We start from the raw sequence: 10,599 nt of genomic DNA, 5'->3' as shown, positions 1-10,599 counted from the left end.
TAGCTACTTCATATACGTTGAAATGAAAAAACCGAGAAATTATGATATACTAACTGGTGAACTATAGCGCATCTTTACTATAGGATGTGAATAATACATACGATAGAAGATGATGGTTTTGTCACAAATTAAATAAGATGCTTTAAAATTTAGATTGGCAAAGAAATCATGAGCAATCTGCACGATTGTGGCTAAAACTAGTATTTATTATTCCGAAAATAATAGATCAATAAAATAGAAATATAAAGTATACACAAAAAAATATTTTATGACTAAACCCCTAGTATGAGTAATCTAAATTATCACTTCAAAGAAAAATACAAATGAGAAAGATAAATTTTCCCCACCAATTAAAACCTGAAAAATAAAATTTAAATTAAGTTGCAAATTATAATGATGTTTTTATTAATGAACAGACGACACGGGCTCAAATAATATGGTTGGGCGTTGCTTTTGAAATTGTGTATTTCTAAAATAAATTTGGAATAAGAAAGTATCAATAATGCCTGCTAGTTAGAGCCGTGTAATTATGTTTATTTCAAACGAGCCTTAAAGATAAACAGAATTTACACCATAAAATTCAATTTTATTACGGCTTCATTTAGCAGAACCAAAAATTTTCTTCTTTTATATTAATTAAGCTTGCCTTTGAAAAAACCTTTCAATTTAAATTTAAACAGCAAATATATTGACCGTAATTACAAATTAGAAGTATGCAGGTATGGTTTTTGCGAGTTGTACAAATCTTTGTAAACTTTTTCCAATGTAAATCGCAACCATATATGTTATTTTTAGGTAAATGGATCGTTTAAATATAAATTATACGTTCGTCTGCATAATTATGCAGGAAATATTAAAATTAATATATACCTAGTGATCACTGTCGAACAGTTATAATTTAACCTCATCTATCAAGTAACCAATTCTTAGAAATATTTTTACTGTACTAAATATATCTTTAAGTTCAATCCGCACTTTTGAATCGATTCAGTTAGTTTAGTACGTCAATTAAGTAAATTTTAGGTGATAAAGCTTTTATTTTTATATGGGCCCGTCTAATAGTCTTTGTTGTACAATTGTGGTTAAGCGGTTGAATATCAATTTTGTAAATTAATGATATCTTCGGTACATAACGATGAGATCAGTGAATATTATAATTTTAGATCATAGTGAATTATACGTATCTCAAATAGTATCACATTTTTTTGTATATCCCCTGCAATAGGTGTTGTTTTTTGGGCTATTCGTTTATGTAAAAAATAAAAATATTGACGTTATAAAATAAAATTATTTTCCATAATAATCAAAATTTGAATAATACTTTAGTCCACAATACAATTAGATATCCCTAAAATTTTTATATTTAAAGATTTTATTTGTATTTTAATCCATAGATTTAGTAAATATATATGACTATTCAGCACAATTCGATGCTATCTATATATTTTGGGCATGAATTTTTTTGCATATTAGAATTTTGAATTCAGCAAACATCTATTAAACACGTAAAATTATTTTACTCGTTTAATAATATTGTGCAAACAATTTTTCTATTTTCAGAAATATATATGGTAAATAAATCGAATTGAAATAAAAAAAGAACGCTTGGCGACACAAAAAGGCAATATTCAATTAATTAACGCGAAAATAAATCATTCAGTAGTAAAAATTAGAATAAATAACAAAAATTGAGTTTAAAATATATTTTTATTTTACATTAAAGCAAATTCTGTTGCAACTACAACTACTTTTACAGAATTTTTATCATTTGAAAATATAAAATTCAGTATTCATAATTCCACTAATCACATTGTTTATACTTTGATATTATTGATTGAACGTTATATGTCCCTGTCATATAATCGGACTAGTCAATGGAAGGATATTTCTAAATTTATAACACTGAAAAACCTTTTTATATCATTCAATAATGATGTTTATTATTTTCACGAAATTTTAAGATTTAAATATTGCTAATAATAAGATCAAATATTATTCATTGATATTTTTGGTTAATATAAAATATAACTATGATCGATTTGATCTAAAAAATAGCCTTAATTTAATACTATTCTTGTCTTTACAACCGAAAAAAGTCCAACTTGTTAAAAATCTTGAAAAAAATACACGATCTATAATGGGCTAATAAATATTTATAATACACTAGATTTTTTTGATTTTCTTTTTATTTTTATACAAACACCATTTATAAAAACATTTTTTTCCGTCTAATAAATACAATATGTCCATTTATATTCTTTAAATTAGCGAGTTTATTTTTTTGCCTTGAATATTTTCATTATAAAATTTTCCGAATTCAACATTCTGTTAAATTCACCCGGATAATTCTTAGTATCAGGAAAATATTATATTTATGGAATACAAATTAATTTAGATCAATTAATATACATTTGCAAACAGATAGTTATCTCTGTTTTCATCAAACATAACTAATCAAATCAATGGTATGGTTATCTACACAAAATTATATGCAATTAACACATTTAAAATACAATTTATAATTAATATCGCTATTCACGAGTCATAAATATTATCCGATTATAAATTTAAATATATCTTGTCTGAAATATGCAGCGTTCCCCTAAAAATAAGGTAATCAATCAAGAAGCTATATAAAATTATTATAAAGCAAAATTTTCAGGTTTTATATGGTTTTCTTCTATTTTAAGAAGTATTAGAATTTTTTATTGGTATTTAGGCTTTGCAAAAGATTTTTTGTACTAATATTATAGTTTTCGAGTAATGTGAAAGATTCAAAAAAAAAAATTTTATGCGTTAAAAAAGTGAACTAGTGTTTGAATTTGTTGTATAGATAATGAATGCATGAAAAAAAATATATATAAGCCGTTATAGACACTTTTTTGGGTTAAAATACTTTATTATATGATTTATATATCTGCTCGTAAGTAAAAAGGTCTCAGGATTTATGACATCGATAAGAATATATAACTTAACCATAAATAAAATGTAAAATCAGCCCCATGTCTATCTTGTTTTTTTAATTTACAAAGAAACTGCCATATAAATAATGAAAATAACATGCAACCTCTCTAAAAAATTGCTGAAATTTCGAACTTATTACTTTCAACGCATAGTTTTTGCATCTAAACTTGATAATTTGCATGCTATTTCACATTCGTTAAATAATGAAAATTGTTTGTCACGTTAGATTCATAGAAAAGTAAAAAAATAAAAGCACAGTTTTTACAAACAAATTTTTGAAAAATAATTGCATCTATGCATTTAATAAAAATATTTAAGGTGTTTTAAATCTTTTTTAGATTATCTATGCATTTATTATCTTTTTATATGACTTTTAAATTATATCTGTTTTTCTGTACAAAAGCAAAAATAAATTTTTTTATATTTAAATGTGAAAAGTATTTTTCCATAATCAAGACTATGGTAAACACAAGTATAAGAAATATAATAAATTAATATTTAGATATAAAACAATCGAATTTTTTAAATCTAAAGCATATAGATTTTAAAATTAATGGCTTTGAAAATAATTTTGTTTCTATTTGTTTTAGAATATTGTGTTCTATCAAGGTAAGTGCAATAATTCTTGCATAAAAAATCAAAAAAATTGGTTGTCAAAAAATATGAAAATAAACTATTCAATTATGCTTGATTTCTATGAATTAAATTATGGAAGATCTAAAAAATCAAAGAATTTAAGAAACGTTAAAATAATCTATAATAGTAAACAAGTAAATATAAATAGAAAAAATAATTGCACGAATATTCGTATATTGTTTATAAAAAGGCCACAAAAATTAAATTTAATTTAGCTTTAATTCATCAATCCAAATTCGACGAAAAAGTCTTTATAGTGAAAAATCATAACTTTAATTTTTTAATATAAATTTAAGTCATAATTACAACAATTTAAAAAATAATTTTACTGTAATTGTGGATAATTTTATATTTTCACCATAAGAAACATTAAAATGAACGGTAATTTTCTTTTCTAAAAAGTGCCGCTAAATGGAAAAAAAACTGAATTTTGTGCCAATAAAAGAAATTATAAATTCCCGAATATCTTAGGTTTATCACAAGGATAACTGAAGTATAAATCTTATTAAGGCTTTGGATTAAATTGGCTTAAATTTTAACATTTTTTTAACAATTTCTGATTTTATTAATCTAAATAATAATATTATTTTACCAAAATGTATGTATCCAAGAAAAATTGCTTACTATAAACGATTATTGATATGTTTTAAAATTATTAAGATCATGCGAAAATATACATGTAACAGATATTAAAGTTAAAATGATACCTTTATTTTCATATTTATTCATTTCAATACAATTGAGCATATATTATGCCCATTAACAATTATTTAATCTATTTTTGCGATTAAATATATTAAATAACATATTATTGAAAAATAAACTTGTCTTTTTTTTACGATATACTGCAATATTAACATGCATATAATTTTTGTAATTATAGTTAGCATATTTTTCTTTTATTAGGCATGATAATTGTACAACGAGAATCACAATTATCAGAAAAACAACGATTAATAGATTATGGTTCTTCTCTCCGTGGTAAATAACTTTGTTGTTTAAGAAGTATTATATCTTATAAATAAATCTGAGCACCTTTAAAGAATTTCAATGCTCAGCATTTTTTCGTTATATGTACATGCCACTTTTCTTATATCATTATGGTAGTTATATAAACTTACGTGAATTTTCACATAATTAACATGGTTAGACAAACATTTATGTAGCTAAATAGCTAATTATAAGTATAATTATAATTATATATTAGGACTTAGAAAGTAAATTTTCAGTTAAAAGATTAATATACACAAATAGGAACGGTCTCTTATAATATATATTGCACATGATTTTTTTGAATAAATCTTTAAATGTTGCTCTTATCATTGGATAAAGTTTTTAGAAAACATTGGTCAAGTTTATTCTGTTTTGATCTCTCTTTGGTTTATTTGATTTCTATTTAAATTAATATTAATTTAAAGTAAAATATATAATTCTTAAACTTTCTCATTTTGATAATATACCTTATTTATCATAATAATCAGCGCAAAAAAAATTAAAGGGTTTCTTTTTTTATAATATACGGTTCATTTAGAAATTCAATTTACTTTATAATTATGCGATGAAGAAAATTAGATTTGTTTCCTTTTACAGCTGTTCAATATATAAAAAATCTTTACGAATAGTTTTATATGAAAATCTTAAATATTGTAATTTATACAATATTAAGCTGTAATGGAAGTACTAATCCTAAATCGCTACCACCAATACCCATCATTAGTTCTATTTCTGATGATTTTTTTTCCATAATGAATGAAGAATCAAATCTAAGCTCTCAAATAAAAATACCAGAAAAAATCCAAAACGAGTTGTTTATGGAAATTGATATAAATCATGGCTTTAACACTGAAAGCTGCATCATCGATGAGAACATTTCTCTTTTAAATCAAAAGGATGTTTCTAGTGGGGATAAATCCGAATCTTTGGCACTTGAGATGAGTGAATTTGATGAATTTTTGGAAATAGGTGAGTATCTATTATCTACTTCAATGGAAACAACAGAATTTGCTCCGAATCGTTCGGACACTATAAATGTTTCTTCAATTACAAATGGCAATTTATCGGATTTTGTTGAGCCTGCAGCAACAAATAGTCACAATATGCTACGCTTTAAAGGCAACATTAAAGATTTAGAGATTATACCAAGAACCTTTGAGTGTTTTTTACATGAACCAAGGGAAGAAAACACATTAAAATTGGGTTCGTTTGAAAATAGGGTGTTTAAAAACGATGAAAAAAACACCCATGGAATATTGGATGATTCTGGATCTTATGCACAAAAAACAAAAAATAGTGCCTTAGAACACGCAAATAGAAATGCATTTCTTTTGGGCGTAAAATGTCAAGAAGATCATTTTTTAGATTTAGAGTACTTTGATTCAAAAGAATTGATACATTTGATTGACGAGAATCGGATCAAAAATCAAATTATTTTCGTAAGTTGTGAAGAACTTTCGACAATAGAAATAGATAATTCCATTCTATGTGAAATTTACGATGATCTGATTAAAAATATGGAAATTCTGAATCTAACGACAAATTTTTTTTTTGAAAATGTAATATTCGACTTAGATAATTACTATAGTTCATTCAATTCGGTAATATCGAAGCGAATAGAACATGAAAACGTTCAATTTTTATCGCCTTTTCTTCAATACGACAAGAAATATATCGATGAATTCATTCTTATTCTAGATAAAATCAAAACTTCCCCGTTTATTTCTAGACTAATTCCAGAATTTATTTCATTTCATGGTTTTGAAAATAATGGGAATTTTTTTAAACAAAAAGATTTATATAAAGTATCTTTGTCAGAATTTTTTAAGATCGAGATAAGTATGCTAATTATAGATAATATATTAAAACTAGATATCGTGTTTAATACGATGGTAAGAAGTTCTGTTGATCTGCTTAATTTTTCTAAATTAAAACAAAGTTTCAGAAATTTTTTAATAGATTCGACAAGTTCAATATGGAATGAAAACTTTCTTAACATATACAAGGAATTGAGCTTAAAAGAAGGCAAATATTATTTTAAATTTCATATTCAGACATATAAATTCTATTGTGAACTCGCTAAAAAAACCAAAATGGTAATTAAGCATGAAAGAAACATACATTCCAGATTAATTCGTATTATTTTCATGAATGATATCTCAGAAGTTTTATCGAATAATTCCGATAAAAGTGTTTACCGCTATACTGGAAATGATATGTCGCGTAAATATATGACAAGAATGCAATTTTCAAAATATGCCCCAGGAATTCCATATAAAAAATTTTATTGCAGAAAAGATGGTAGGGGTGTAGAATTTACGAATGTGGCAAAACGTTCAATTATACATTTGATAAAATCTCTAAAATTATTTCAAAGTTATTTTTGCTTGACTAAGGATTGTAAAAATTATGAAAGTATATCAGCAGAAATAGAAAGAACTTATCATCAAATAGCTACTTTTATTCAAGATTTCGACATTCAATATTTAAATGAAAGAGTGAAAATGAATACACTTGATGTCGAACGAGGCCGTGAAACAAGAGCTATTGAAAACTTAGGTGGTCATATGCTTTTGGAACTTTGTAATCACACCTTAGCATACATGGATTTAATTGATATGAATACATCTGTATTTGTTTGAGTTTAATAAATCAATTATTTTAATGGATATTTATTACCACAAAATATCGAAAGAATGACTTTAAAAAAGGCTAGAGAGGTAATACTCGACAAAGACCGATAAAAAAAGACTTTTATTTTTATAAATGTTGCTTTATAATCTGTATACAAATTCGGATTTTATTTTATAATTATATATTTGCTTGAGTAAGTCAGTCAGATAAAAACCCTATTTCAAAATTTTGAGATATGTGTCTCTAATATCAATTTTATGCCTATTAAAGACACGATTTTCAAGTCCATCCATAAATCTATGGTTTTTATGATATTTTTCGTATGTTTTTTGTGGAAGTTATTGATTGAATTTGTTCCTTTGTTTAGAAAAAGCTATAATTAACTAAAATGTTTAATAATTATTTCAAAAAATCAATACAATTTTTTTTTGAATTTATTAGCTGTAGACGTAATCTGAATCTTTTTGATACCTTACGTAAAAGAAGAATAAATATAAATTAGCTCTGTTATTATTTTGGTGATTAAATACCATAATTTGAACAATGATAAATTTTAAAATTGAATAATTGTGTATTAAAAATATTTGTTACATTTTCGGTATGGGTGTTCGTGATATTGTAATTTTAGATATTGTTTTCAGCAAAATGTATTTTTTTCACGGTAGTCACATCATATTTAAACTTTTAACTATATCTTCTTCTCTTAAATTTTCCTTTGCTCTTTCTTTCCTTTGATACCATTTAGTTCGAGGGTCTACACCTATTCTATAGTTTAGGTATATGCCTCAAATTGGTTTTAAAATTGAATAATGGTAATTTTATTTCGAAAAATTTATTTGTAAATTTTTGAGCAATATAGGCTGGTTATTTATTTGGTTAATTAAATATGTCATAACCGAGTTGTTTAATTAACTTGATGATATTATTGTCAGAGAATAGATATGGGTAAATATTCTTTATAATAAATAATATGTTTGTGAAACTATATTGAATAAGATGGAAAGAGATTATATCCAAAAGTATAGATATGATGAGTTCCCAGGATCCAAATCAAGTTAAGATTTTAAAAAAACTCAATTAAAATACCAAAATATACATAAAAATAAAATCATTTATTTATGACGTAGTAGTTTTATATTCGAGGCATTGATGAGGCAACCAATTTGGCTAATTAGGCATAAATATTTTAAGGCTTTAGTATTTTTTTATTTAAATCATAGGTGGTAGTTATTTTAATAATTGAATAAATAATTATAGGATTTACAAAATAAATTATAAGGCTTATGTGGTTATACATTTGTCTGGTTTTGTAATTTTGGATTTGAAAAATTGTGGTATCAAATAACTTAACTAATAAATGAGTAATTATAAATTTGAAGGCTAATTTTGATGGAAAGGCAGATAAAGAGAAGCATAGACATATTTTTTAACAATTTTTTTGAGACACACAGTATATTGTAAACATAAATACAAAAACGCTTTTATAGGCGAAATATGCTAGCGATTGTATAAAAATATAATATATGTGTGATTTTGATCGAAATTTACTTAAGTTTTTAATTTGCACTTTTAAATATTTCCGCATATTTGTCATGAATAAATCAACTGGCTTTTATTTTGTTTGATTGTGTAAGTAAATTAAATTGGCACATATAAAAATAAATTTCATTTTATTAAAATTATATTTTGTGATCTTAATTTAAAAATTTATTCATAATTACAATTTGATATGAGTTTTCTTGCTAACGCTGTCATAGTTGAAATCCTTCTTGATACTAATGCAAATATTTTATTTTTAAAAATACATTTTTTGGTTAAAATAGAACTCGAATCCAATAAATTTCTACCAATCTAAAGTAAAATGGCACTATTTAAAGAAAATAAATTACGTATATTTTCTACTATATATTTAAAAAAATTATGCTGAGTTCATTTCGCAATTAGTATGGCATATAAATTATTTGCTCCTTTTAGTGATTTTATATTAATATATTAGAATGCTTTTAATTTGCTTGCATGTTTGCAATAAAATAAAAATATTTAAGCACTAAAATACAGTGAATAAGGCTTTAAAATTTCTTTTTATGTTACATAACGAATAATGCCTGGCTCTAGTTTATCTAATTCTAATATAATAATGTTTTTGTATGAAAAAGATTCAAATCAATAATTTTTCAAATATACAAAAATATTATTCAATAAATTTAAATCAATATTTTCCCGCCTTACTTTTTTTCTTAGTAGCAATAAGAATGTGATCCTTGAAATGCTAACATTTATTTTAAATATAAAGTGTGTAAAGTGTTGAAAGCATCTATATGGAATGAATTTATCATAGATACGTTATAAATTCGAGAGTTAACATTTCATTTATATTAATAAGGATAAAATGTCAAGAAATAAAAAAAACCCTAAGAATATATCCCAACTAATCATAAATATACGTAATTTTACATATAAATATGCACATAAAAATCATTAGACATGTATGAAATTCATTTGAATTTATATTTATGTAAATATTAATTTAAAATAAATACAACAAGTATAATGAAAAAATTATAAAAATAATTTTATATCATAAAACATCTTTTCTTTGCTTATTATTGAAATTCAGATATATTTATACATTTAAGACTTATTTCATGGCTTTAAATATGTTGTTTTTTTAATATAATAATGTGAGCCAAAGCAGTGGGATATCAAAAAAACATGTCGTAATTAAGGACCACAAACACAAGTACGTTTATTATGTTGCCTATCTCATTCTGTTAGTTGTCAAATTTGCATTCCACTTTGTTTTTGATCGGTTATTATCAGTTGTTTTTTATGCCATATGTACCTTTAAAATTTTTCTTTTATTTTTATGTGAAAATTTGTTTCTAAAAAAATATTATTTATACAATAAAAATAATATGTGAAAAATCAATGATATACTATTTCCAAATCAAGAGAAAAGAAATGGATTTACGGCTGTATATTAACGTTGACTTTCTATTACATGATTATATATATATTGGTTAATAACATAGTGAGTAACTATACAAAGTCAAAATAAATAAATTTTTGTTTGAAGAGGTGATAATTGTACTGCCACTCTAATCAAAATCTTATCTAAGAAATGATTATATAAATAAAATCAAAATTAATACTTAGATATTTACAAATAAATCCATTACCACCGTCATTGGTATTTATTTATTGCCATTATAAATTCATCCACTTTACAAAAAACCAAAGCCGATTAAACCAATAAGTTATGTTGCATTTGATGTTTTTTTATCATATAAAAGTTTTGAATCTAATAATTTAATAAATTTTTTATTTTTCTGATTGTGAAAAATAAATAAAGCCAGTGGTTTTAATGTTTAT

This window comes from Rhyacophila brunnea, unplaced genomic scaffold, assembly GCF_057557595.1.
Source record: "Rhyacophila brunnea isolate RB1 unplaced genomic scaffold, BYU_Rbru_1.0 scaffold_28, whole genome shotgun sequence".
In the NCBI taxonomy this organism is placed as follows: Eukaryota; Metazoa; Arthropoda; class Insecta; order Trichoptera; family Rhyacophilidae; genus Rhyacophila; species Rhyacophila brunnea.
Note: the sequence above shows the minus strand (reverse complement) of the source record.